The sequence below is a fragment of the Pongo abelii genome, chromosome 3, assembly GCF_028885655.2.
Source record: "Pongo abelii isolate AG06213 chromosome 3, NHGRI_mPonAbe1-v2.0_pri, whole genome shotgun sequence".
Taxonomy (NCBI): Eukaryota; Metazoa; Chordata; class Mammalia; order Primates; family Hominidae; genus Pongo; species Pongo abelii.
Window position 1 is genome coordinate 65,448,688 of NC_071988.2, and position 22,745 is coordinate 65,471,432.

At 41.8% G+C, this 22,745-nt stretch overlaps 1 long non-coding RNA gene across 1 annotated transcript; it reads right to left on the reverse strand.

Moving 5' to 3' along the window:
* Positions 1 to 1,566: 1,566 nt before the first annotated feature.
* LOC100937715 (uncharacterized) lies at positions 1,567 to 22,423 on the reverse strand. The gene is made up of 2 exons (XR_151514.3): positions 22,285 to 22,423; positions 1,567 to 3,422 (listed from the first exon to the last, which is right to left on the reverse strand). It is a non-coding gene; the product is annotated as an uncharacterized LOC100937715 (long non-coding RNA).
* Positions 22,424 to 22,745: the final 322 nt, after the last annotated feature.

Consider the following 22,745-nt stretch of genomic DNA (forward strand, 5'->3'; position numbering starts at 1 on the left):
TCCTTCAATGCCCAGTTTGTTGAGGGTTTTTAACATGAAGGGATGTTGAATTTTATCAGAAGCCTTTTCTGCACCTATTGAGATAATCATGTGGGTTTTGTCTTTAGTAATGTTTATGTGATGAATTACATTTATTGATTTGTGTATGTTGAAGCAACCTTGCATCCCAGGGATGAAGCCTTCTTGATCATGGTGGATAAGCTTTTTGATCTGCTGCTAGATTCAGTTTGCCAGTATTTTACTGAGGATTTTTGCATTGATGTTCATCAAAGATATTGGCCTGAAGTTTTCTTTTTTTATTGTATCTCTACCAGGTTTTGATATCAGGATGATACCAAATAGAATGAGTTAGGGAGTCCCTCCTTTAATTTTTTGGAATAGTTTCAGTAGGAGTGGTACCAGCTCTTCTTTATACATCCAGTAGAATTTGGCTGTGAATCTGTCTTGTTCCGCTTTTTTTGTTTTGTTTTTGTTTGTTTGTTTGTTTGTTTTTTCTGGATGGTAGGCTTTTTGTTACTGATTCAATTTCAGAACTCATTACTGGTCTGCTCAGGGATTCAATTTCTTCCTGGTTCAATCTTGAGAAGTTGTGTGTTTCCAGGGATTTAACCATTTCCTCTAGGTTTCCTAGCTCGTGTGCATAGAGGTGTTCATAATAATTTCTGAGGGTTTTTTATATTTCTGTGAGGTCAGTGATAATATCCCCTTTGTCATTTCTGATTGTGTTTATTTGGAACTTCTCCCTTTTTTTCTTTATTAGTCTACCTAGTGGTCTATCTGTCTTTCAAAAAACAAACTTCTGGATATGTTGGGTTTGTGTATGGTTTTTTCCAGTTTCCTTTGGTTCAGCTCTGATTTTGATTATTTCCTATCTTCTGCTAACTGTGGGTTGGTTTGCTCTTGTTTATCTAGTTCCTCCACTTGTGATAAAGACAAGGAATGATAAGAATTGGCAAGAGTATAATGGTTCCTTAAAAAAATAAAAATAGAACTACCACATGACCCAGCAATCCCTCTTCTGGGAAATGGAATCACCAGCTGATATCTGGTGATTGCTGCATTCCCATGTTGTTGATTGTAGCATGATTCATAATAGCCAAGCTATGAAAACAACCAAAGTGTCCATTGATAGATGATGGATAAAGAGATTATAGTTCATATGTACAATGGGATATTATTCAGCTATTAAAAAGGAGATCCTGTCATTTGTGACAACATTGATGAACCTAGAGGACATTATGCTAGGTAAAATAAGTCAGACAAGAAAAATACTGCATGATTTCACTTATATATGAAATTTAAAAAAACATGAATTCAGAGAAACAGAGTATAATGATGGTTACCAGGTGTGGGGGTGAGAGGACAGGGTTATGTAGGCCAAGGATACAAAGTTATAGTTATATAGAGTGGATAAGTCTAGAGATCTAAAGTACAGCATGCAGACTATAGTTACAAATATTGTATTGTATACTGGAAATTTACTGGGAACATATTTAGGTACTTTAACCCCCACCCTCATACACGCATACACAAGGTAGTTACCATGTAAGATGATGCATATGTTAATTTGCTTGACTAGTAATCACTTTGATAAAATATACATCAAAACATCACATTATACACCTTAAATTTGTACTATGTTTAAAGAAGATAATACATTAAAATTTCTTTTTAAGTATTTTAATCATCTGTTGCAGTAGATTGTATTTTCCAAAATGGCTACCATACAACACAATTCCCATTCCACATGCTCTTCAATGTGACCTTGCCAGTCCCCATCCAGAGGTAGAATCTATTTCTCCATCCCTTTTCATCTGGGTGGGCCTTGTAACTCTTTTGACCACTAGAATATGGGAGAAGTGGTGCTATGCCAGTTCTAGGCATAGCCCTTAACTGAGCTGGCAGCTTCCACTTCACTATGCTAATGGGGACTCCAAGTCTTGCTATAGTTTTGTAATCCAGGTGTCCTGTAATTCCCTGGTGACTTTGCAAATCACCCGGGTTGTGAGGAGTGATGTTGTTTCATCACTCGTTTACATTTTACTTGCCCTGGAATTCTATACATACATAGCATCATGTTTCCAGTTTTCTACCCCTGCAGCCTCTTTTCTTGAGAAAGATGGCCTGTGACCTGTCTTCCCCACCCAAGAGGCTCAGCTCCAATCCAAACACAAGCACACATACTTAGTCTTAGAAATATACCTTCTAGTTCATTATATGAGAGACAAATTAGTCTGTCTCTGACTTTGGACTGATACTCATAATTCATTTTTGGTTGTAAGAAACAAATGAAGAAACAAACACATTGAGCATAAGAATATTCCAAATATCAGATATCCCCTTGCACAGCCTTTGGACATCTAGTTAAACCTGGCCTGAATGCCAGTACCACAACCCATGAGAATTTGGAGTCCTCATTATAATTTCTGTAAGTTTCTGGGCTACTTCCTCCTGCTTCTTCCTTTATCCATAATCCCACATTGGCATAGGCTCTGCCAGTTCTGCTTTTTATCCACCTGGCTTTTAAATCTAGAGAATTCATCACTTTTCTCCAAACAATCCCTTTGCCCCAAGCATTTTGTCAGTATAAGGACTTGAATAACAGGTCACTTCTCTTTGGTCTCAGTTCATTTTTAACTCAAACATTCTCTATCCAGCTTAAGGAGAACATATTATGCTTGTGATAAATGAATACACAAGCTTTAGGTGCTAATATATTTCTAGTGGGGCAGCAGGAAAAGAGTAATACAAATTCTCTTCTATGAAGGGTAGAACAAAAATCAGCAGTTTGGCAACTTCAAATTGTCATCAATTTGATTAAATCACCCTCCATCCCACTACCATCTATAGGAATTATTAATAGATATGGTGACCTTAGGTTGCGGTGGAATGACTATCAGAAATCAATTGCTTTCCATTTATGAAACCATCACCAAATATTCTAGGCAATATGATAGCCCATGTAACAGTAAGTGGTTTTCAAAATATTTAATAATTGGTATAGCATAAAATATTTAATAATCAGTAGAGGCACCAACCTATCAGAACGGACCCTGACCAGTCAGAACAGATGTTAGGAGTCAATTGCTGGTACAGCCCTGATACAGTCTGGATATTTGTCCCCACCCAAATCTCATGTTAAAATGTAATCTCCAGTGTCGGAGTTGGGGCCTGGTGGGGGGTGATTAGATCATGGGGGCAGATTTCTCATGAATGGTTTAGCACCATCCCCAAGGTACTGTCCTCACAATAGTGAGTTCTTGCAAGACATGGCTTAAAAGGTGTGGCACCTCTCCCCGCGCCTCTCTTGTTCCTGCTCTTGCTATGTGATACATGGGTTCCCCTTTGTCTTCTGCCATGATTGGAAGCTTCCTGAGGCCTCATCAGAAGCTGAGCAGATGTCGGGCATCATCCTTTACAGCCTACAGAACCATGAAGCAATTAAACCTCTTTTATTAATTAAGCAGTCGCAGATATTTCCATATACCAATGCAAGAACGGCCTAACACAAGCTCCATGGTGGACACCAGCTGCATATCCACCCTGCCTATAACCCAGCTCTGCTAATTCACATCACTTTTTACCCCAATCCTTTTCTCTTTCTCTTCCCAAATTGATTTTGTCCATTTGTGTGTTTATTTAATGAAGATGTTATTGAGTTTCCCCATGAGCTAGGAACCATGAATATGAAAATGAGTAGGTCCTCGAATGCAGTGAGGAGTCAGCTCCCAAGGAAGCCCTGCAGCCACCGTGGAGCCCTCCATGGCTCCACGGCCAGCACAACCAGGGCTAATTTATTTGCTGCCTTAATACAGTGACACTGTGGTGCTCTGGATCCTGGAAAACTTCTTTCCTTGATTATTAGAAACTTTGCCAATCTGAGCATTATTTGATTTTAGAATTTTAGACTTGAAAGGGATCTTTTTAGGGATGAAGAAACTGAGGCCCAGAAAGGTCATAAGATGTCCACAAAACTCATTGTCTCTGTACTTTTGTCCTTGCCTTTTCTAGCTTCAAAAGTGGTCTCAGCTTCATATCTACTGTCAGTGCTAAGGCAAACTTGAAAACAGAAGAATTTTTTCAAGGCTTTGAAATTTCTATGCTTTCAGGTATATTTGGCTTGTTTTAAAATAGAGTAGAATAGTATGTCATGGATGTACAGACTTTCTGTTTCCTTCACACTGAGCCCAATCCAGGTGACCAGACTGAAGCCTTGTGAACTATCACCCAACACGTGTTTTTCATTCCTTGAAACAATATCCTGATCGCCTTCCCTTGACTTGGGTCCTGTGGACTCCATTCCCCATCTCCTCAGCTACTTCATTAGTTTAGTTACCACGTGGAAAGGCCATTCGAGTGCCCTCACAGATCCCCCATTATAGGAGGTGTCACTGACAAAGGACTCAAGTGGCTACACTCTAAAAGCCACTCCTGCATTTGCAGCAAGCCACCCTTCCAGGTACAGCTCCTGGTCAGTGACGGAGTGACTGAGTGCTGCAGGACAGAGTGACTGAGTGCTGCAGGACCCTAAGACAGGCTTGTTCCTGAAAGTTGGGATTACTCTGACAGCTGATGTTGGCCCAGGTACAGTTCCACCTAACCTTTCCTCCTCTCCTTCACTGGTGTCAGATCGGATGGTGGTCTGACAGCTCTCCCAGCCTTTCTCAGCTCCACCCCCTGTTGTTCACACAGGTATTTTCCCCAATCAAGTCCCTGCATATTTAATTTAGTCTTGGCATCTGTTGCTTGCAGGACCTAGAATAGATGGTGATGTCAAGGTCACAGATTTGGATCCATCCTCTTATCGCTTCAGAGAGTAACTTCATTTTCATTACCTTGGGTTTCTGCACAGACAGATCCTAGTTTCTATTTCTCACTCTGTCCCTATTTCTATCACACCAGTAGAACCATAAGGCTATCTGACGAGAAGCCATTTTTGATGTTTTATGAAATTTCAAGGGATCATTTCCAGGGGTGGACAATTGTGCTGACTGGAGAAGTCAGCCACGTGAGCAGGGGTGAGGAGGGTTGGTGGTATAGATTCTACAGAATGGGGTGGTATGCAGGAGAGGGGATGCAGGGCAGGGAGAAACAGCAGTAACCAGTTTGGAGAGTTTGACTTTGAGATGACTGGCAGCTTCAGACTGACCTGCAGTGACCACTGGCTTGTGGTTCCCTATTCCTTTATCCTGGAGAAGATGCCGTCTTGAGATGAGTTGAAAGTAGAGCCGGAGCCTCATGGAACTCCTAGCTTCGAATTCAGATGAGTTGGTGTGTGCAGCTGCCTCTAGGGGGCACAGATGAGGAGGGGACATACCTAGCACAGCTGCTGTCTCCTCTGCCAAACCCCCGCAGCCACATGGCATTGAGGAGTTAGCATCCCAGGGGACAATGGGCTTGCTGCCAGGCTCATACAGTCGTCACAGCTGCTGCGAGTTTATGGGCAGGTGGCCAGAATGCGAACAGTGTTGGTCCAGGTGCAGCCTAATCACTTAAAAGGACTGGCCATCCTGGCAAGACACTTAGTGAGAGTCACCCAATGTGGGGGTGAGAGTATACCCATAGCAGGACTTATCAAAGCTGCATTTCCTGTCCACCTCCTGGGCAGACTCAGCGAAAGTGGGAGATGGGTGGACCATGCCACTTTAGGGGGACAGCCACAACTGGAAGGACCAGTCTGGCCACCCCGGGCTGATGGCTGGCACTGATATGGACAAAGACTCAAATTAAGATATCACAAACAAGGAACTTAGGGATTCCCGGTCTGGTTAATAACACTTCTCCTAACTCCTAAACCTCCATATTCATACAACTAAGTGGAATAGATTTAAATACAAAATGCAAGCCTCTTCTCAGATATTTTCCTTCCCTCCCTCCCTCCCTCCCTCTCTCCCTTTCTTTCTTTCTTTCTTTTTTTTTTTTTAAAGGGGGAAAGTTAATAATAAATGCTTTTAAAGCTCTATAGTAAATTTTGGCTAAACGGTGCAAATCGAATATTAGTAAACCTAATTGGAAGCCTCATGGAGGGGGAAGAAACCTCTTTTGTTCTTACTTTTTTTTTTTATTATTATACTTTAAGTTTTAGGGTACATGTGCACAATGTGCAGGTTAGTTACATATGTATACATGTGCCATGCTGTTGCACTGCACCCACTAACTCATCATCTAGTATTAGGTATATCTCCCAATGTTATCCCTCCCCCATCCCCCCACCCTACAACAGTCCCCAGAGTGTGATGTTCCCCTTCCTGTGTCCATGTGTTCTCATTGTTCAATTCCCACCTATGAGTGAGAATATGCGGTGTTTGGTTTTTTGTTCTTGCGATAGTTTACTGAGAATGATGATTTCCAATTTCATCCATGTCCCTACAAAGGACATGAACTCATCACTTTTTATGACTGCATAGTATTCCATGGTGTATATGTGCCACATTTTCTTAATCCAGTCTATCACTGTTGGACATTTGGGTTGGTTCCAAGTCTTTGCTATTGTGAATAGTGCCACAATAAACATACATGTGCATGTGTCTTTATAGTAGCATGATTTATAGTCCTTTGGGTATATACCCAGTAATGGGATGGCTGGGTCAAATGGTATTTCTAGTTCTAGATCCCTGAGGAATCGCCACACTGACTTCCACAAGGGTTGAACTAGTTTCCAGTCCCACCAACAGTGTCAAAGTGTTCCTATTTCTTCACATCCTCTCCAGCACCTGTTGTTTCCTGACTTTTTAATGATTACCATTCTAACTGGTGTGAGATGGTATCTCATTGTGGTTTTGATTTGCATTTCTCTGATGGCCAGTGATGGTGAGCATTTTTTCATGTGTGTTTTGGCTGCATAAATGTCTTCTTCTGAGAAGTGTCTGTTCATGTCCTTTGCCCACTTTTTGATGGGGTTGTTTGTTTTTTTCTTGTAAATTTGTTGGAGTTCATTGTAGATTCTGGATATTACCCCTTTGTCAGATGAGTAGGTTGTGAAAATTTTCTCCCATTTTGTAGGTTGCCTGTTCACTCTGATGGTAGTTTCTTTTGCTGTGCAGAAGCTCTTGAGTTTAATGAGATCCCATTTGTCAATTTTGGCTTTTGTTGCCATTGCTTTTGGTGTTTTAGACATGAAGTCCTTGCCCATGCCTATGTCCTGAACAGTAATGCCTAGGTTTTCTTCTAGGGTTTTTATGGTTTTAGGTCTAACGTTTAAGTCTTTAATCCATCTTGAATTGATTTTTCTATAAGGTGTAAGGAAGGGATCCAGTTTCAGCTTTCTACATATGGCTAGCCAGTTTTCCCAGCACCATTTATTAAACAGGGAATCCTTTCCCCATTGCTTGTTTTTGTCAGGTTTGTCAAAGATCAGATAGTTGTAGATATGCAGCGTTATTTCTGATGGCTCTGTTCTGTTCCATTGATCTATATCTCTGTTTCGGTACCAGTACCATGCTATTTTGGTTACTGTAGCCTTGTAGTATAGTTTGAAGTCAGGTAGCGTGATGCCTCCAGCTTTGTTCTTTTGGCTTAGGATTGACTTGGCGATGCGGGCTCTTTTTTGGTGCCATATGAACTTTAAAGTAGTTTTTTCCAATTCTGTGAAGAAAGTCATTGGTAGCTTGATGGGGATGGCAGTGAATCTACAAATTACCTTGGGCAGTATGGCCATTTTCATGATATTGATTCTTCCTACCCATGAGCATGGAATGTTCTTCCATTTGTTTGTATCCTCTTTTATTTCCTTGAGCAGTGGTTTGTAGTTCTCCTTGAAGAGGTCCTTCACGTCCCTTGTAAGTTGGATTCCTAGGCATTTTATTCTGTTTGAAGCAATTGTGAATGGGAGTTCACTCATGATTTGGCTCTCTGTTTGTCTGTTATTGGTGTATAAGAATGCTTGAGATTGTTGTACATTGATTTTGTATCCTGAGACTTTGCTGAAGTTGCTTATCAGCTTCAGGAGATTTTGGGCTGAGACGATGGGGTTTTCTAGATATACAATCATTTCATCTGCAAACAGGGACAATTTGACTTCCTCTTTTCCTAATTGAATACCCATTATTTCCTTATCCTGCCTGATTGCCCTGGCCAGAACTTCCAACACTATGTTAATAGGAGTGGTAAGAGAGGGCATCCCTGTCTTGTGCCAGTTTTCAAAGGGAATGCTTCCAGTTTTTGCCCATTCAGTATGATATTGGCTGTGGGTTTGTCATAGATAGCTCTTATTATTTTGAGATACGTCCCATCAATACCTAATTTATTGAGAGTTTTTAGCATGAAGGGTTGTTGAATTTTGTCAAAGGCCTTTTCTGCATCTATTGAGATAATCATGTGGTTTTTGTCTTTCCTTCTGTTTATATGCTGGATTACATTTATTGATTTGCGTATATTGAACCAGCCTTGCATCCCAGGGATGAAGCCCAATTGATCATAGTGGATAAGCTTTTTGATATGCTGCTGGATTCGGTTTGCCAGTATTTTATTGAGGATTTTTGGATCAATGTTCATCAAGGATATGGTCTAAAATTCTCTTTTTTGGTTGTGTCTCTGCCCGGCTTTGGTATCAGGATGATGCTGGCCTCATAAAATGAGTTAGGGAGGATTCCCTCTTTTTCTATTGATTGGAATGGTTTCAGAAGGAATGGCACCAGTTCCTCCTTGTACCTCTGGTAGAATTCAGCTGTGAATCCATCTGGTCCTGGACTCTTTTTGGTTGGTAAGCTATTGATTATTGCCACAATTTCAGCTCCTGTTATTGGTCTATTCAGAGATTCAACTTCTTCCTGGTTTAGTCTTGGGAGCGTGTATGTGTCGAGGAATTTATCCATTTCTTCTAGATTTTCTAGTTTATTTGCATAGAGGTGTTTGTAGTATTCTCTGATGGTAGTTTGTATTTCTGTGGGATCGGTGATGATATCCCCTTTATCATTTTTTATTGCATCTATTTGATTCTTCTTTTTTTCTTTATTAGTCTTGCTAGCGGTCTATCAATTTTGTTGATCCTTTCAAAAAACCAGCTCCTGGATTCATTAATTTTTTGGAGGGTCTTTTGTGTCTCTATTTCCTTCAGTTCTGCTCTGATTTTAGTTATTTCTTGCCTTCTGCTAGCTTTTGAATGTGTTTGCTCTTGCTTTTCTAGTTCTTTTAATTGTGATGTTAGGGTGTCAATTTTGGATCTTTCCTGCTTTCTCTTGTGGGCATTTAGTGCTATAAATTTCCCTCTACACACTGCTTTGAATGCATCCCAGAGATTCTGGTATGTTGTGTCTTGGTTCTCGTTGGTTTCAAAGAACATCTTTATTTCTGCTTTCATTTCGTTATGTACCCAGTAGCCATTCAGGAGCAGGTTGTTCAGTTTCCATGTAGTTGAGTGGTTTTGAGTGAGATTCTTAATCCTGAGTTCTAGTTTGATTGCACTGTGGTCTGAGAGACAGTTTGTTATCATTTCTCTTCTTTTACATTTATTGAGGAGAGCTTTACCTCCAACTATGTGGTCAATTTTGGAATTGGTGTGGTGTGGTGCTGAAAAAAATGTATATTCTGTTGATTTGGGGTGGAGAGTTCTGTAGATGTCTATTAGGTCTGCTTGGTGCAGAGCTGAGTTCAATTCCTGGGTATCCCTGTTGACTTTCTGTCTTGTTGATCTGTCTAATGTTGACAGTGGGGTGTTAAAGTCTCCCATTATTAATGTGTGGGAGTCTACGTCTCTTTGTAGGTCACTCAGGACTTGCTTTATGAATCTGGGTGCTCCTGTATTGGGTGCATATATATTTAGGATAGTTAGCTCTTCTTGTTGAATTGATCGCTTTACCATTATGTAATGGCCTTCTTTGTCTCTTTTGATCTTCATTGGTTTAAAGTCTGTTTTATCAGAGACTAGGATTGCAACCCCTGCCTTTTTTTGTTTTCCATTTGCTTGGTAGATCTTCCTCCATCCTTTTATTTTGAGCCTATGTGTGTCTCTGCACGTGAGATGGGTTTCCTGAATACAGCACACTGATGGGTCTTGACTCTTTATCCAATTTGCCAGTCTGTGTCTTTTAATTGGAGCATTTAGTCCATTTACATTTAAAGTTAATATTGTTATGTGTGAATTTGATCCCGTCATTATGATGTGTGAATTTGATCCCGTCATTATGATGTTAGCTGGTTATTTTGCTCATTAGTTGATGCAGTCTCTTCCTAGTCTCGATGGTCTTTACATTTTGGCATGATTTTGCAGTGGCTGGTACCGGTTGTTCCTTTCCATGTTTAGCACTTCCTTAAGGAGCTCTTTTAGGGCAGGCCTGGTGGTGACAAAATCTCTCAGCATTGGCTTGTCTGTAAAGTATTTTATTTCTCCTTCACTTATGAAGCTTAGTTTGGCTGGATGTGAAATTCTGGGTTGAAAATTCTTTTCTTTAAGAATGTTGAATATTGGCCCCCACTCTCTTCTGGCTTGTAGAGTTTCTGCCGAGAGACCCGCTGTTAGTATGATGGGCTTCCCTTTGTGAGTAACCCGACCTTTCTCTCTGGCTGCCCTTAACATTTTTTCCTTCATTTCAACTTTGGTGAATCTGACAATTATGTGTCTTGGAGTTGCTCTTCTCGAGGAGTATCTTTGTGGCATTCTCTGTATTTCCTGAATCTGAATGTTGGCCTCCCTTGCTAGATTGGGGAAGTTCTCCTGGATAATATCCTGCAGAGTGTTTTCCAACTTGGTTCCATTCTCCCCGTCACTTTCAGGTACACCAATCAGATGTAGGTTTGGTCTTTTCACATAGTCCCATATTTCTTGGAGGCTTTGCTCATTTCTTTTTATTCTTTTTTCTCTAAACTTCCCTTCTCACTTCATTTCATTCATTTCATCTTCCATCGCTGATACCCTTTCTTCCAGTTGATCACATCGGCTCCTGAGGCTTCTGCATTCTTCACGTAGTTCTCGAGCCTTGGTTTTCAGCTCCATCAGTTCCTTAAAGCACTTCTCTGTATCAGTTATTCTAGTTATACATTCTTCTAAATTTTTTTCAAAGTTTTCAACTTCTTTGCCTTTGGTTTGAATATCCTCCCGTAGCTCGGAGTAATTTGATCGTCTGAGGCCTTCTTCTCTCAGCTCGTCAAAGTCATTCTCCGTCCAGCTTTGTTCCGTTGCTGGTGAGGAACTGCGTTCCTTTGGAGGAGGAGAGGTGCTCTGGTTTTTAGAGTTTCCAGTTTTTCTGCTCTGTTTTTTCCCCATCTTTGTGGTTTTATCTACTTTTGGTCTTTGATGATGGTGATGTACAGATGGGTTTTTGGTGTGGATGTCCTTTCTGTTTGTTAGTTTTCCTTCTAACAGACAGGATCCTCAGCTGCAGGTCTGTTGGAGTACCCAGCCGTGTGAGGTATCAGTCTGCCCCTGCTGGGGGGTGCCTCCCCCTTAGGCTGCTCGGGGGTCAGGGGTCAGGGACCCACTTGAGGAGGCAGTCTGCCCTTTCTCAGATCTCCAGCTGCATGCTGGGAGAACCACTGCTCTCCCTTTCTTTCTTTCTTTCTTGCATAATCTTCCTCTGTCCCCCAGACTGGAGTGCAATGGTGCCATCTTGGCTCACTGCAACCTCGGCTTCCCGGGTTCAGGTGATTCTCCTGCTTCAGCCTCCTGAGTAGCTGGGATTACAGGCACCCACCACCACGCCTGGCTAAATTTTGTATTTTTAGTAGAGATGGGGTTTTGCTATATTGGCCGGCTTTCCTCAAACTCCTGGCCTCAAGTAATCCACCTGCCTCAGCCTCCCAAACTGCTGGGATTACAGGCATGAGCCACTGTGCCAGCCTTCTCAGACATGATTATATCCCTTCTCCCTCAGGTTTACTTTGGTCCTGTGATTGCAGTTGAAGACAACATTTCCAAATCAGGATTAGTTGAGGTATTCAGAGACAGTGGACTCCAGAGATGGTTCATGATCATAACTCCCCACACTCTCATAATACTCAGAGAAGAGTAGCAGGGAAAGTATTCATTACTCTGTGATAATCTAAACTTTAGACAGGAAGTTTGGCGTCCACACTGACCCTGGCAGGAGACAGCTGCTTGTGGAGCCACAGTTACCTGCTGCGGACATGGACAAGCCCTCCCTCTACCTCAGCCGAATCCATATTTGCTGCTCCACCTCGTGATGGCTTGATGGCCACAAGTTTAATCTTGTTTATTCCAGGCAACTCATCAGAGATTAGTGACAAGTGTCCATGAGACAAGTGCCAACTTTTAAGAGCTGAATTCCAGCTCTAAAAAGAGAGGTCGGCCAGACACGGTGGCTCACACCTGTAATTTCAGCACTTTGGGAAGCCAAGGCGGGTGGGTCACGAGGTCAAGAGTTCGAGATCAGCCTGGCCAACATGGTGAAACCCCATCTCTACTAAAAATATAAAAATTAGCCAGGTGTGGTGGCGGGCACCTGTAATCCCAGCTACTCAGGAGGCTGAGGCAGGAAAATCGCTTGAACCCAGGAGCTGGAGGTTGCAGCAAGCCAAGATTGCACCACTGCACTCCAGCCTGGGCAACAGAGTGAGACTCTGTCTCAAAAATTAAAAAAAATAATAAAAATAAAAATAAAAAAACAGAGGCCACCCATCCAGGTTCATGTCCAAGTTAAAAAGGGGTGTCTTCACATGCTCTTGATTTGAGAAAAGTCAAATGAACTTCCCCTATTATTATATTGAGACCCTGTTAGTCGGAATCTGACCGAGAGTCCTTCTCTCTGGTAATAGTGAGTGGTTTTCATGATATTCTCTTTCTTGTATTCTTTAATTTAGGAGCAATAAAAGGGTAAGCTCCTTGGCCATAATCCGTGTTTTTGAGGGCCTGCACTTTCTTGGAAGCAAAAGTTCATGGGAAGGAAAACACTTCCCCACCTAGAAAATTGGCTTCTCCTGCGCTTCTCGTACCCGAGTAGGCCAGCAAAACAATTACCCTCTGGCTTTTGCCTTTCCCACTCCATTCCCTACTAGGACTTGTTTTCGTGTGCATGTGTCCTTGAGTCACTTTATGTTACTAATTGTTATGAATTTTCAACCCCTTTGGGAAAAAGTTTGAAGAATTTGGGCTCCTAGAGGACAGAGTACTCTATTGGATAGCATAAAAAACAGCAAATGCGTGGAGGATTAATGTGAGGAAAATAGTAATTTTCTCCTATCCACTGAGCACTGACTATATAAAAATAGAATTAACAGGGATTTAAATAATACAACACTTAAAAAGTGTATGGTATTGGGGAGAGGGGCCTTTTTAAAAAGGTTACTGAGCTTCCAACTCTACCTTAAAGGAATTTTAAATTCATCCAAACAGCCACAGATGTTACTGTCACCTGCTGAGCACAGATCTTTTTCAAGTTCTTCCCAAGGTGTAATGCCAGCCAGCCCTGACTGTGGGCATGAAACTGAGACCATATCTGAAATATACATAGTCTTTCTACCCACTCAGAGCAGCTGCCTCTACATTGTGCAAATTCTAAAGCTATAAGAGGTATAGGTTTTCTCGGGTGACATACATAGAATCTGAAAATGTGCTTCAGTCTCAGTTCCCATGAGCCTCCTCTGCCTGGCCCTTCATGGATAAGAGCCAAGATAAGGCTGTAGGGGACCTGGGAAAATCACGGGCTCTATAGTCAACTGGCACTGTTACAGGAAAGGGGTCCCAATCCAGACCCCAAGAGAGGGTTCTTGGATCTTGTGCAAGAAAGAATTCAGGGTGAGTCCACAGAGTAAAGTGAAAGCAAGTTTATTAAGAAAGTAGAGGAATAAAAGAATGGCTACTCCATAGACAGAGCAGGCCCAAGGGCTGCTCGTTGCCCATTTTTATGGTTATTTCTTGATATATGCTAAATAAGGGGTGGATTATTCAGGCCTCCCCTTTTTTTACCATATAGGGTAACTTCCTGATGTTGCCATGGCATTTATAAACCATCATGGTGCTAATGGGAGTGTAGCAGTGAGGACAACCAGAGGTTACTCACATAGCCACCTTGGTTTTGGTGGGTTTTAGCTGGCTTCTTTACTGCAACCTGTTTTATCAGCAAAGTCTTTCTGACCTGTGTCTTGTGCCAATCTTTTATCTCATCCTGTGACTTAGAATGCCATAACTGTCTGGGAATGCAGCCCAATAGGTCTCAGCCTTATTTTACCCACCCCCTATTCAAGATGAATTGCCGTGGTTCACATGCCACTCAAATGTTAGCTCTACAAACTCAGGAAAGTACTTTATAATAACTTGGAGCCTTAAAATTAGAAGAAACAAGCTGGCCTGCTGTCTCATGTAACTGCATCGGTAACACTCCTCTGTTAAGCAATTTCTACCTTGCACTTTAATTGTTTGTCCTTAGCTCTGCTTCCTTATTGACTCTAAGTTCCTCAAATGCAGAGATTCTTTCCATCTTTGTCATATTGAAGGTGCTTAATAAATTTGGTGTATAAATGAATGAATGAATTAATGTCTTCATTATTGTGAATTATTGTGAAAATTAAATGTGATAAAGTTAGCTCCCTTCCCAAAGTGTACAGGCTTTGACTCTCAAGAAAACGAAGAGATGACTCAAGATGTAATTTAACAACGAGTAATCCCTCCTTTCCTCCATTCCTTCCTTTGACTTACATTCATCTTTATTTCTCTAAACTAATATTTATCAAAGGCCTCCTATGTTTCTTCCAGATACCAGGCTAAGTCCTGAGATTACGTGGAAAGTCACATTCCTTTCCTCGCTGTCTAGAGAGGAAACAGTCTTTAAAAATTACAGTCAGGGCTAGGTGCAGTGGCTCACACCTCTAGTCCTACCATTTTGGGAGGCCAAGGCAGGAGGATCGCTTGGGCCCAGGAGTTCGAGACCAGCCTGGGCAACTAGGCAAGACCCCATCTCTACAAAAAATACAAAAAATTTGCTGGGCATGGTGGTGCATGCCTGTAGTCCTAGGTACTTGGGAGGCTGAGGTGGAGAATCCCTTGATCATAAGGAGGTCAAGGCTACAGTAAACCGTGATTGTGCCACTGCACTCCAGCCTGGGCAACACAGCAAGACCCTGTCTCAAAAAAAAAAATCACAGTCAGTAAAATAATTGCTGAAGTACAGTACGTCACGAGTGCAGAATAGGCATCAGTATCTGCTTGGGGAAGTCAGGAAGGTCCTATAAAGGAGATGGTATCTGAGCTGAGCCCTGCAGATGGAGGAATAATACTGCCTGGGACTGAGTCTCAAGTCTGCCCATAACCAACCAGGCATGTTGGACAAGTTACTTTACCTCTCAGAGACTCAGTCTCTTCACCTGTTTGTAGTTAGCTCATGGGATTTTTTTGCCAGGATTCAGAACATAGGCAAAGAGCCTAACACTGATCTAGGCAATGGTTCAACAAATGTTAGGATGGCGCAACAATGGTACAATAAATCTTAGAAATAACCATAAAAATGTCCAGCCTGGTTGTTATGGGAACCACAGAGAGTCAGGTTTGGGGAGTATCCAAGGAGGACCCCTTTTCCTCACCTAGGTTCAGGATAATTTGAGAAAATTTTAAAAGAATAATTTTGGAGGCCAAAATATCACCTTTGAAATGACAATGGCTAAATTGGAGAACAAGGTTAGAACAAGGGAAACAGAGCTAGAAGGCACTCAGACTGGGCAGATGTAGGCATGGCAGCCTCCTAGACAGGAGCCTGCCCTGGAGAGACTTAGAGTGTGGAGCCACAGATGAAAGCTCTGGCTCACTTTCAAGACAGGAAAGAGAGGTGCAAACCCAAGTTTGCCCTGCTGTTCATTTCCATTTTACCAGTCAAGGACTCCCAGGGACAGAGAGAATGAAGGGTGGAATATGGCCAGAATGTGCTTAGAAAACCAGTTCTCTATGGAAATGGGGGTGAGGGGAGTGCACCCCTCTAACACAGTGTTACTATGGCATGGGGGCTGGCAGGTGGTGGCATTCTGTGCTTGCAAAGGATCAGAGATATGGATAAAGTTTGAAGGCAGACAGGGGCCAGATCATAAAAAGCCTCACAGGCCAGGCAAGGCAAAGGAGCTGAGGCTGAATGACTACTGAAAAGATCAGGAATATCAATTGATAGTTTGCCAAGGAGAGTGACAAGTGCAGCTAGCATTGCAAAGCATACATAGGTAGAGGCACTCATCTCCAGGCTTGTAGAAAAAGAAGGCTGGCAACGTGGTTTTGCCAGGTCCTTAGGAAGCTGAAGATGCTGGCAAGGAAGTAGGAGCTGGGCTAGATGGACTTAAAGTGAAACTAGTAAGGAGTAGATATTCTTGGGCAGCCTCCCGGAGTCCAGGAACCAGACAGTACAGTCCATTCAGAAAGAATGTAAAATTTGAGGAAGGGAATGAAAAATCTGAATGAATAAGAAAATACAGTAGAGAGTTGCATTCTCAGATTTCTTTTGAAATGGGAGATTTTGGGGTGATAACAAGATCTAAGGGGTGATCCTGATAATGGGTGACTCAATAGAAGTAGAGGGGAATGTAATTGTCATTATAATAGAGGGAAGTCAGGGATGCTGGAGGGGTCATCTACAAGAATGTGGAAGCCTTCAGGATGAAGTCAAAGTTAACAAGGAGAAGAGACATTTTAAATCTGGTATGTGGAACTGGGTCAATTAAAGTAGCCATGTATGAAGGATCCAAGAAAGAACAAAGACATGGCAACCTTCAAAATAGCAACAGCCACCACCAAAAAATTCCCTGGGAATAATCCACCCTGTTTATGCAAGAATGGAGATCATAGAAACATAAAAATATGTGTAATTGTCATAAGATGTAGGTCTTGTGACCATTATAAAGACAATAACAATGAAGTTCTTTTTTTTTTCCTACTAAAGAAGAACATGCTGACCACAAATCAGTGTGGTAAACTTTCACAAAATGTGCGCCAACTTCAATAATTGATTTAATGCTAATTTCCCTGAGATACTCTCTCTCTCTCCCCAAAAGCACACAAACCAGAGAAGTGTTTCCTCCTAAACTGTAGGTCCACAGGTTACCCTAGAAACTCATCTGCAAACCAGGCAACACACAGGTTGTGAGTTTGTGAGAGAAATGGAATATCTTCCATATACACAGAACCAGATGGCATTCTATCACATCAGCTGATGTTTGTGATTATTACTCTTATTTCCCATAATTGCCCTTCTGAGATCTGCTCATCTGCGTTATGCTAAGCACATATAATTAGCCAATAAAAGATATGGAGCTGAGCCCATTTAAAAAAGTAATTACGGCCAATATGATGGTATGTAATGTAATAAACAAGTCCAAATCATAATGTTAAATACCTTCAAAAGATAGCCAAAGAGGCTTTTTGTAGAGATGACTTTTATTAAAGTCAAATGGAATATGTCCATTTTAGTTATGGCATTCAATCATCATAGACAACTCTGAAAATATGTCATGGGAAAAAAAATAGGAAGCAAAACAGGGGCAAAGTAATTCTGCTGAATCACAAGGCATGGTCTTCGCTGTAGGTTCATTGCCAGGAGGAGTCCTTGAGGACGCCAAACTTCATTGTGGGGATCTACAAGAAAAGAGCTTTGAAGACAGACCTCCTTCCCCCCTTAGATTTCCCTGTCAAGATATATAAAGGAATTCAAACTAATCAAAAAGCCCAAGTGAGCCGGCTGGTTAACTAGGACAGGCCCAACTTTGAGTTCAGAAAGCTTTCTAATGTTTTCCACCTGCCTATCCAAAGAACAAAGTTTCCAGGATATGTTGACTGCAAAGGAGGCTTGCTCCTAAAGAGAAAGATCATGTGGTTGCCGAAATGGCGTATCCTGGAAGTTTAGCTCAATGCTGAAAACCATTGTCATGCGTAAGAAATTACCCCATGCCCAAGATACTGAGTTTCTTTTTCTTAAGCTGTTTAATCATCATGAGAAAAGTAGTCAACAGGCATGTGAGGACATGAAGCAGTTAGCCCTTGAGGTTCCCGAGGCTCTTTACAGTCTCAGCCCATCTAAATTTAGCAATCAGTGGATCCTCTTCGCCCTAACAAGGTGGATATTTCATTGTCTCGTATTCCTCTTCTCCCACACCACACACATGTTCCTCCCCAACAGATATCTGCTATGATCATTCCTGTTCCACCCATGCCACTGCCCTGTCTGGAATGATCTGTGCCCTCTCACCACCTCTCCAAATCCTTCAAGGCCCAATTCATGTTCCTTTCTTCATGAAATATTCCCCAATGGCACCAGCCAACACCAATATTTTTGCTTCCTGATCAGCCCTCTTCTCTGTCTCACTTACTGTCCAACTAGAGATAGAAAAGGGGACCAAGTGGCTCGCACCTGTAATCCCAGCACTTTGGGAGGCCGAGGTGGGAGGATCACTTGAGGTCAGGAGTTTGAGAACAGCCTGGGCAACATAGTGAGACCTCATCTCTAGAAAAAATGTAAAAACTAGCTGGGCATGGTGGCACGTGCCTGTGGTCCCAGCTACTTGGGAGGCTGAGGTGGGAGGATCACTTGAGCCCAGGAGGTTAGGGCTGCAGTGAGCCATGATGGCACCACTGCACTATAGCTTGGATGACAAAGGGAGAGTTGTCTCTAAAAAAAAATTTTTAGAAGAAAGAAAGAAAGAAAAGAAAGTAAGAAAGTAAAAGAAAAGGGTTTGATCTTGGGGGTTAAAACCAACTGCTAGTGTGCCCGGAGTAATATCTTCAAATTCCAAAGTTCCTTCTGAGTTGAAAAGTGTCATGGTCTTTAGCAATGACAGTGAGAATGGTATGGAAGGAGGGAATGGAGCACTATATGTCCAGGATTTGCCAAGCCTAGTCTAAACCACCTTTCCTGGTAGTGGTTTATAATGAAACTTAATTTTTCGTTGTCTCATATTATCCAAATGTACACAGTTCCATGTTCTTATGGCCACTCGGATTAAATTTTCAGATTTTAAAGTGATAGACTGCAGAAGTTACAGAGAAAAATGACCATAAAAGATGTCATAGAGAGTTACAACTGGTCATTCCTGAGGGGTCCCTCAAGCTGGCCTTCCATCTTGGGGTTGGTTTGATAAGCTCTCAAAAGATGATTTCAAGTGTGCACCCAGGGGTGATGGATTTCCTGGTATGATTTCTCATAAATATATGCATGAATTTATGAATATATACATATTTATATATACATATATATATATTTTATACACACACTTTCAATGTATAGACCAGATTACTAATTAATTTCCAAATGGAGACATCCTTTATCAGAAACGACACTCCCCAGGGCTACTTCTACAGGTTTCTACATCTCCTTCTGAATAATGGGTAAGAAGCTGAATGTGTCCAGGAAGTGTCCCAATGAGCATGAAATCAGAACCTTCCCTCCTTTCTTTCCAGTGGTTAAAAAGTGGGCCTTGATTAAAAACTGCTCTGCCACTTGCTGATGAGCTTGTCCTTAGGCAGTTTCTCAGATTCACTATGTCTTGGTTCTCCCAGCTGTAGAATGCAAACAGCAATGATACCTGACACAGGGTTCTTTTTTTTTTTTTAATTTAATTTTGTTATTATTATACTTTAAGTTTTAGGGTACATGTGCACAATGTGCAGGTTAGTTATGTATGTATACATGTGCCATGCTGGTGTGCTGCACCTATTAACTCGTCATTTAGCATTAGGTATATCTCCTAAAGCTATCCCTCCCACCTCGCCCCACCCCACAACAGTCCCCAGAGTGTGATGTTCCCCTTCCTGTGTCCATGTGTTCTCATTGTTCAATTCCCACCTATGAGTGAGAACATGCGGTGTTTGGTTTTTTGTTCTTGAGATAGTTTACTGAGAATGATGATTTCCAGTTTCATCCATGTCCCTACAAAGGACATGAACTCATCATTTTTTATGGCTGCATAGTATTCCATGCTGTATATGTGCCACAATTTTCTTAATCCAGTCTACCATCATTGGACATTTGGGTTGGTTCCCAGTCTTTGCTATTGTGAATAGTGTCGCAATAAACATACGTGTGCATGTGTCTTTATAGCAGCATGATTTATAGTCCTTTGAGTATATACCCAGTAATGGGATGGCTGGGTCAAATGGTATTTCTAGTTCTAGATCCCTGAGGAATCGCCACACTGACTTCCACAAGGGTTGAACTAGTTTACAGTCCCACCAACAGTGTAAAAGTGTTCCTATTTCTCCACATCCTCTCCAGCACCTGTTGTTTTCTGACTTTTTAATGATTGCCATTCTAACTGGTGTGAGATGGTATCTCATTGTGGTTTTGATTTGCATTTCTCTGATGGCCAGTGATGGTGAGCATTTGTTCATATGTTTTTTGGCTGCATAAATGTCTTCTTTTGAGAAGTGTCTGTTCATGTCCTTCGCCCACTTTTTGATGGGGTTGTTTGTTTTTTTCTGTAAATTTGTTTGAGTTCATTGTAGATTCTGGATATTAGCCCTTTGTCAGATGAGTAGGTTGCGAAAATTTTCTCCCATTTTGTAGGTTGCCTGTTCACTCTGATGGTAGTTTCTTTTGCTGTGCAGAAGCTCTTGAGTTTAATGAGATCCCATTTGTCAATTTTGGCTTTTGTTGCCATTGCTTTTGGTGTTTTAGACATGAAGTCCTTGCCCATGCCTATGTCCTGAACAGTAATGCCTAGGTTTTCTTCTAGGGTTTTTATGGTTTTAGGTCTAACGTTTAAGTCTTTAATCCATCTTGAATTAATTTTTGTATGAGGTGTAAGGAAGGGATCCAGTTTCAGCTTTCTACATATGGCTAGCCAGTTTTCCCAGCACCATTTATTAAATAGGGAATCCTTTCCCCATTGCTTGTTTTTCTCAGCTTTGTCAAAGATCAGATAGCTGTAGATATGTGGCATTATTTCTGAGGGCTCTGTTCTGTTCCATTGATCTATATCTCTGTTTTGGTACCAGTACCGTGCTGTTTTGGTTACTGTAGCCTTATAGTATAGTTTGAAGTCGGGTAGCGTGATGCCTCCAGCCTTGTTCTTTTGGCTTAGGATTGACTTGGCGATGCGGGCTCTTTTTTGGTTTCATATGAACTTTCAAGTAGTTTTTTCCAATTCTGTGAAGAAAGTCATTGGTAGCTTGACGGGGATGGCATTGAATCTATAAATTACCTTGGGCAGTATGGCCATTTTCATGATATTGATTCTTCCTACCCATGAGCATGGAATGTTCTTCCATTTGTTTGTATCCTCTTTTATTTCATTGAGCAGTGGTTTGTAGTTCTCCTTGAAGAGGTCCTTCACGTCCCTTGTAAGTTGGATTCCTAGGCATTTTATTCTGTTTGAAGCAATTGTGAATGGGAGTTCACTCATGATTTGGCTCTCTGTTTGTCTGTTATTGATGTATAAGAATGCTTGTGATTTTTGTACATTGATTTTGTATCCTGAGACTTTGCTGAAGTTGCTTATCAGCTTCAGGAGATTTTGGGCTGAGACAATGGGGTTTTCTAGATATACAATCATGTCATCTGCAAACAGGGACAATTTGATTTCCTCTTTTCCTAATTGAATACCCTTTATTTCCTTATCCTGCCTGATTGCCCTGGCCAGAACTTCCAACACTATGTTGAATAGGAGTGGTGAGAGAGGGCATCCCGACACAGGTTTCTTGTATAAAGTGCTCAGAACAATAAGTAGCACCTGTTAAACACAATGTTCATTTTTATGATTACGTTTTTTTCTAGTAGTTTAGAAATATCATTTCCATGATAATGTAACAGCCCTAATGGCCAAAAAAAAGCCCATATTATTTTTTTTTAACTCATGCATATTATTCGAAATCCAGGAGTACCAAGAAAGATCTCAACTGAGAAGGCTAATTGCGTAGTTTTTTCTCTTCCTTTATACACTATACCTGGGAGTTAGCTCCACTCCTGGATTAACTCTTACTTCTCTATTTTCTTTCTGTTTTACAACAATTCATCACACCATATATGTAGATGACTGTGTGTATGTGAATATGGCAAGTGAAACCTCACAATCTCCAGGCTGTTCAGTGAAGCTTTATGCGAATTCATTTCACCTACACCCTTCCCCTGCCCACCCAAGGCCTTGAACCGGAGCCTGTGATCCCCTCCCAAGTTGGATCCTGTCCTTCGCCAAAGGCAAGACCGCTGAAGGCGTGGCCTTCTAGATGATGCATCAGGTTGGCGGGCTCGCCCTCCCCTCCCCCTTGCCCAGGGGACACCCTGTCCGCGTGAAGGGGGGGGCCTTTGTGTGAGTGATGTTTCTCAATTATCAAACTAGTGGCGTGAAACCTTTTCCTGAAACACCTGAGTGTGAAAGGTTTTGTTACCTCCCTTTTTTTCTTTTAAATAATAAAGGAATAGCCACACCTACCTGAGTTTCTATTGGATAAAAACGTGAATAGTTTTGTTCTTGTTGTTGTTGCTGTTGTTTTAAGCCTTCAACTCTCAAAAGGCACAGAGTTCCCAGATGCGAAGAGGTAGGTAGCTTAGATCTATCTGTCTGGGGCGGATCGGGGACAGGAGCCAGCTCCCCTGAGGTCAAGCACCAGAGCCAGCCCCCAGACGCCGCCCTCGACTACAATTTCTCTTCCTTCCCCTCCCCCTCGCTTTGCGAGCTATTGACTGGCAGCAGCCAGCTGAGGCCCAGGCTGTGGGAATCCGGACTTCCTTTTCTTCCCTCTTCCATTTTTCCTTCTTCCTCCACCCTCCCCCAAACCAAACCCCAAAACCTCTAGGTAGTCCAATATTAAAACCGGTGGAACCAAAGCATTCCCAAAATCAGGAGGAGGGAAAGAAGAAGACGAGGGAGACAAAAGTAGGAGGAAAATAGGA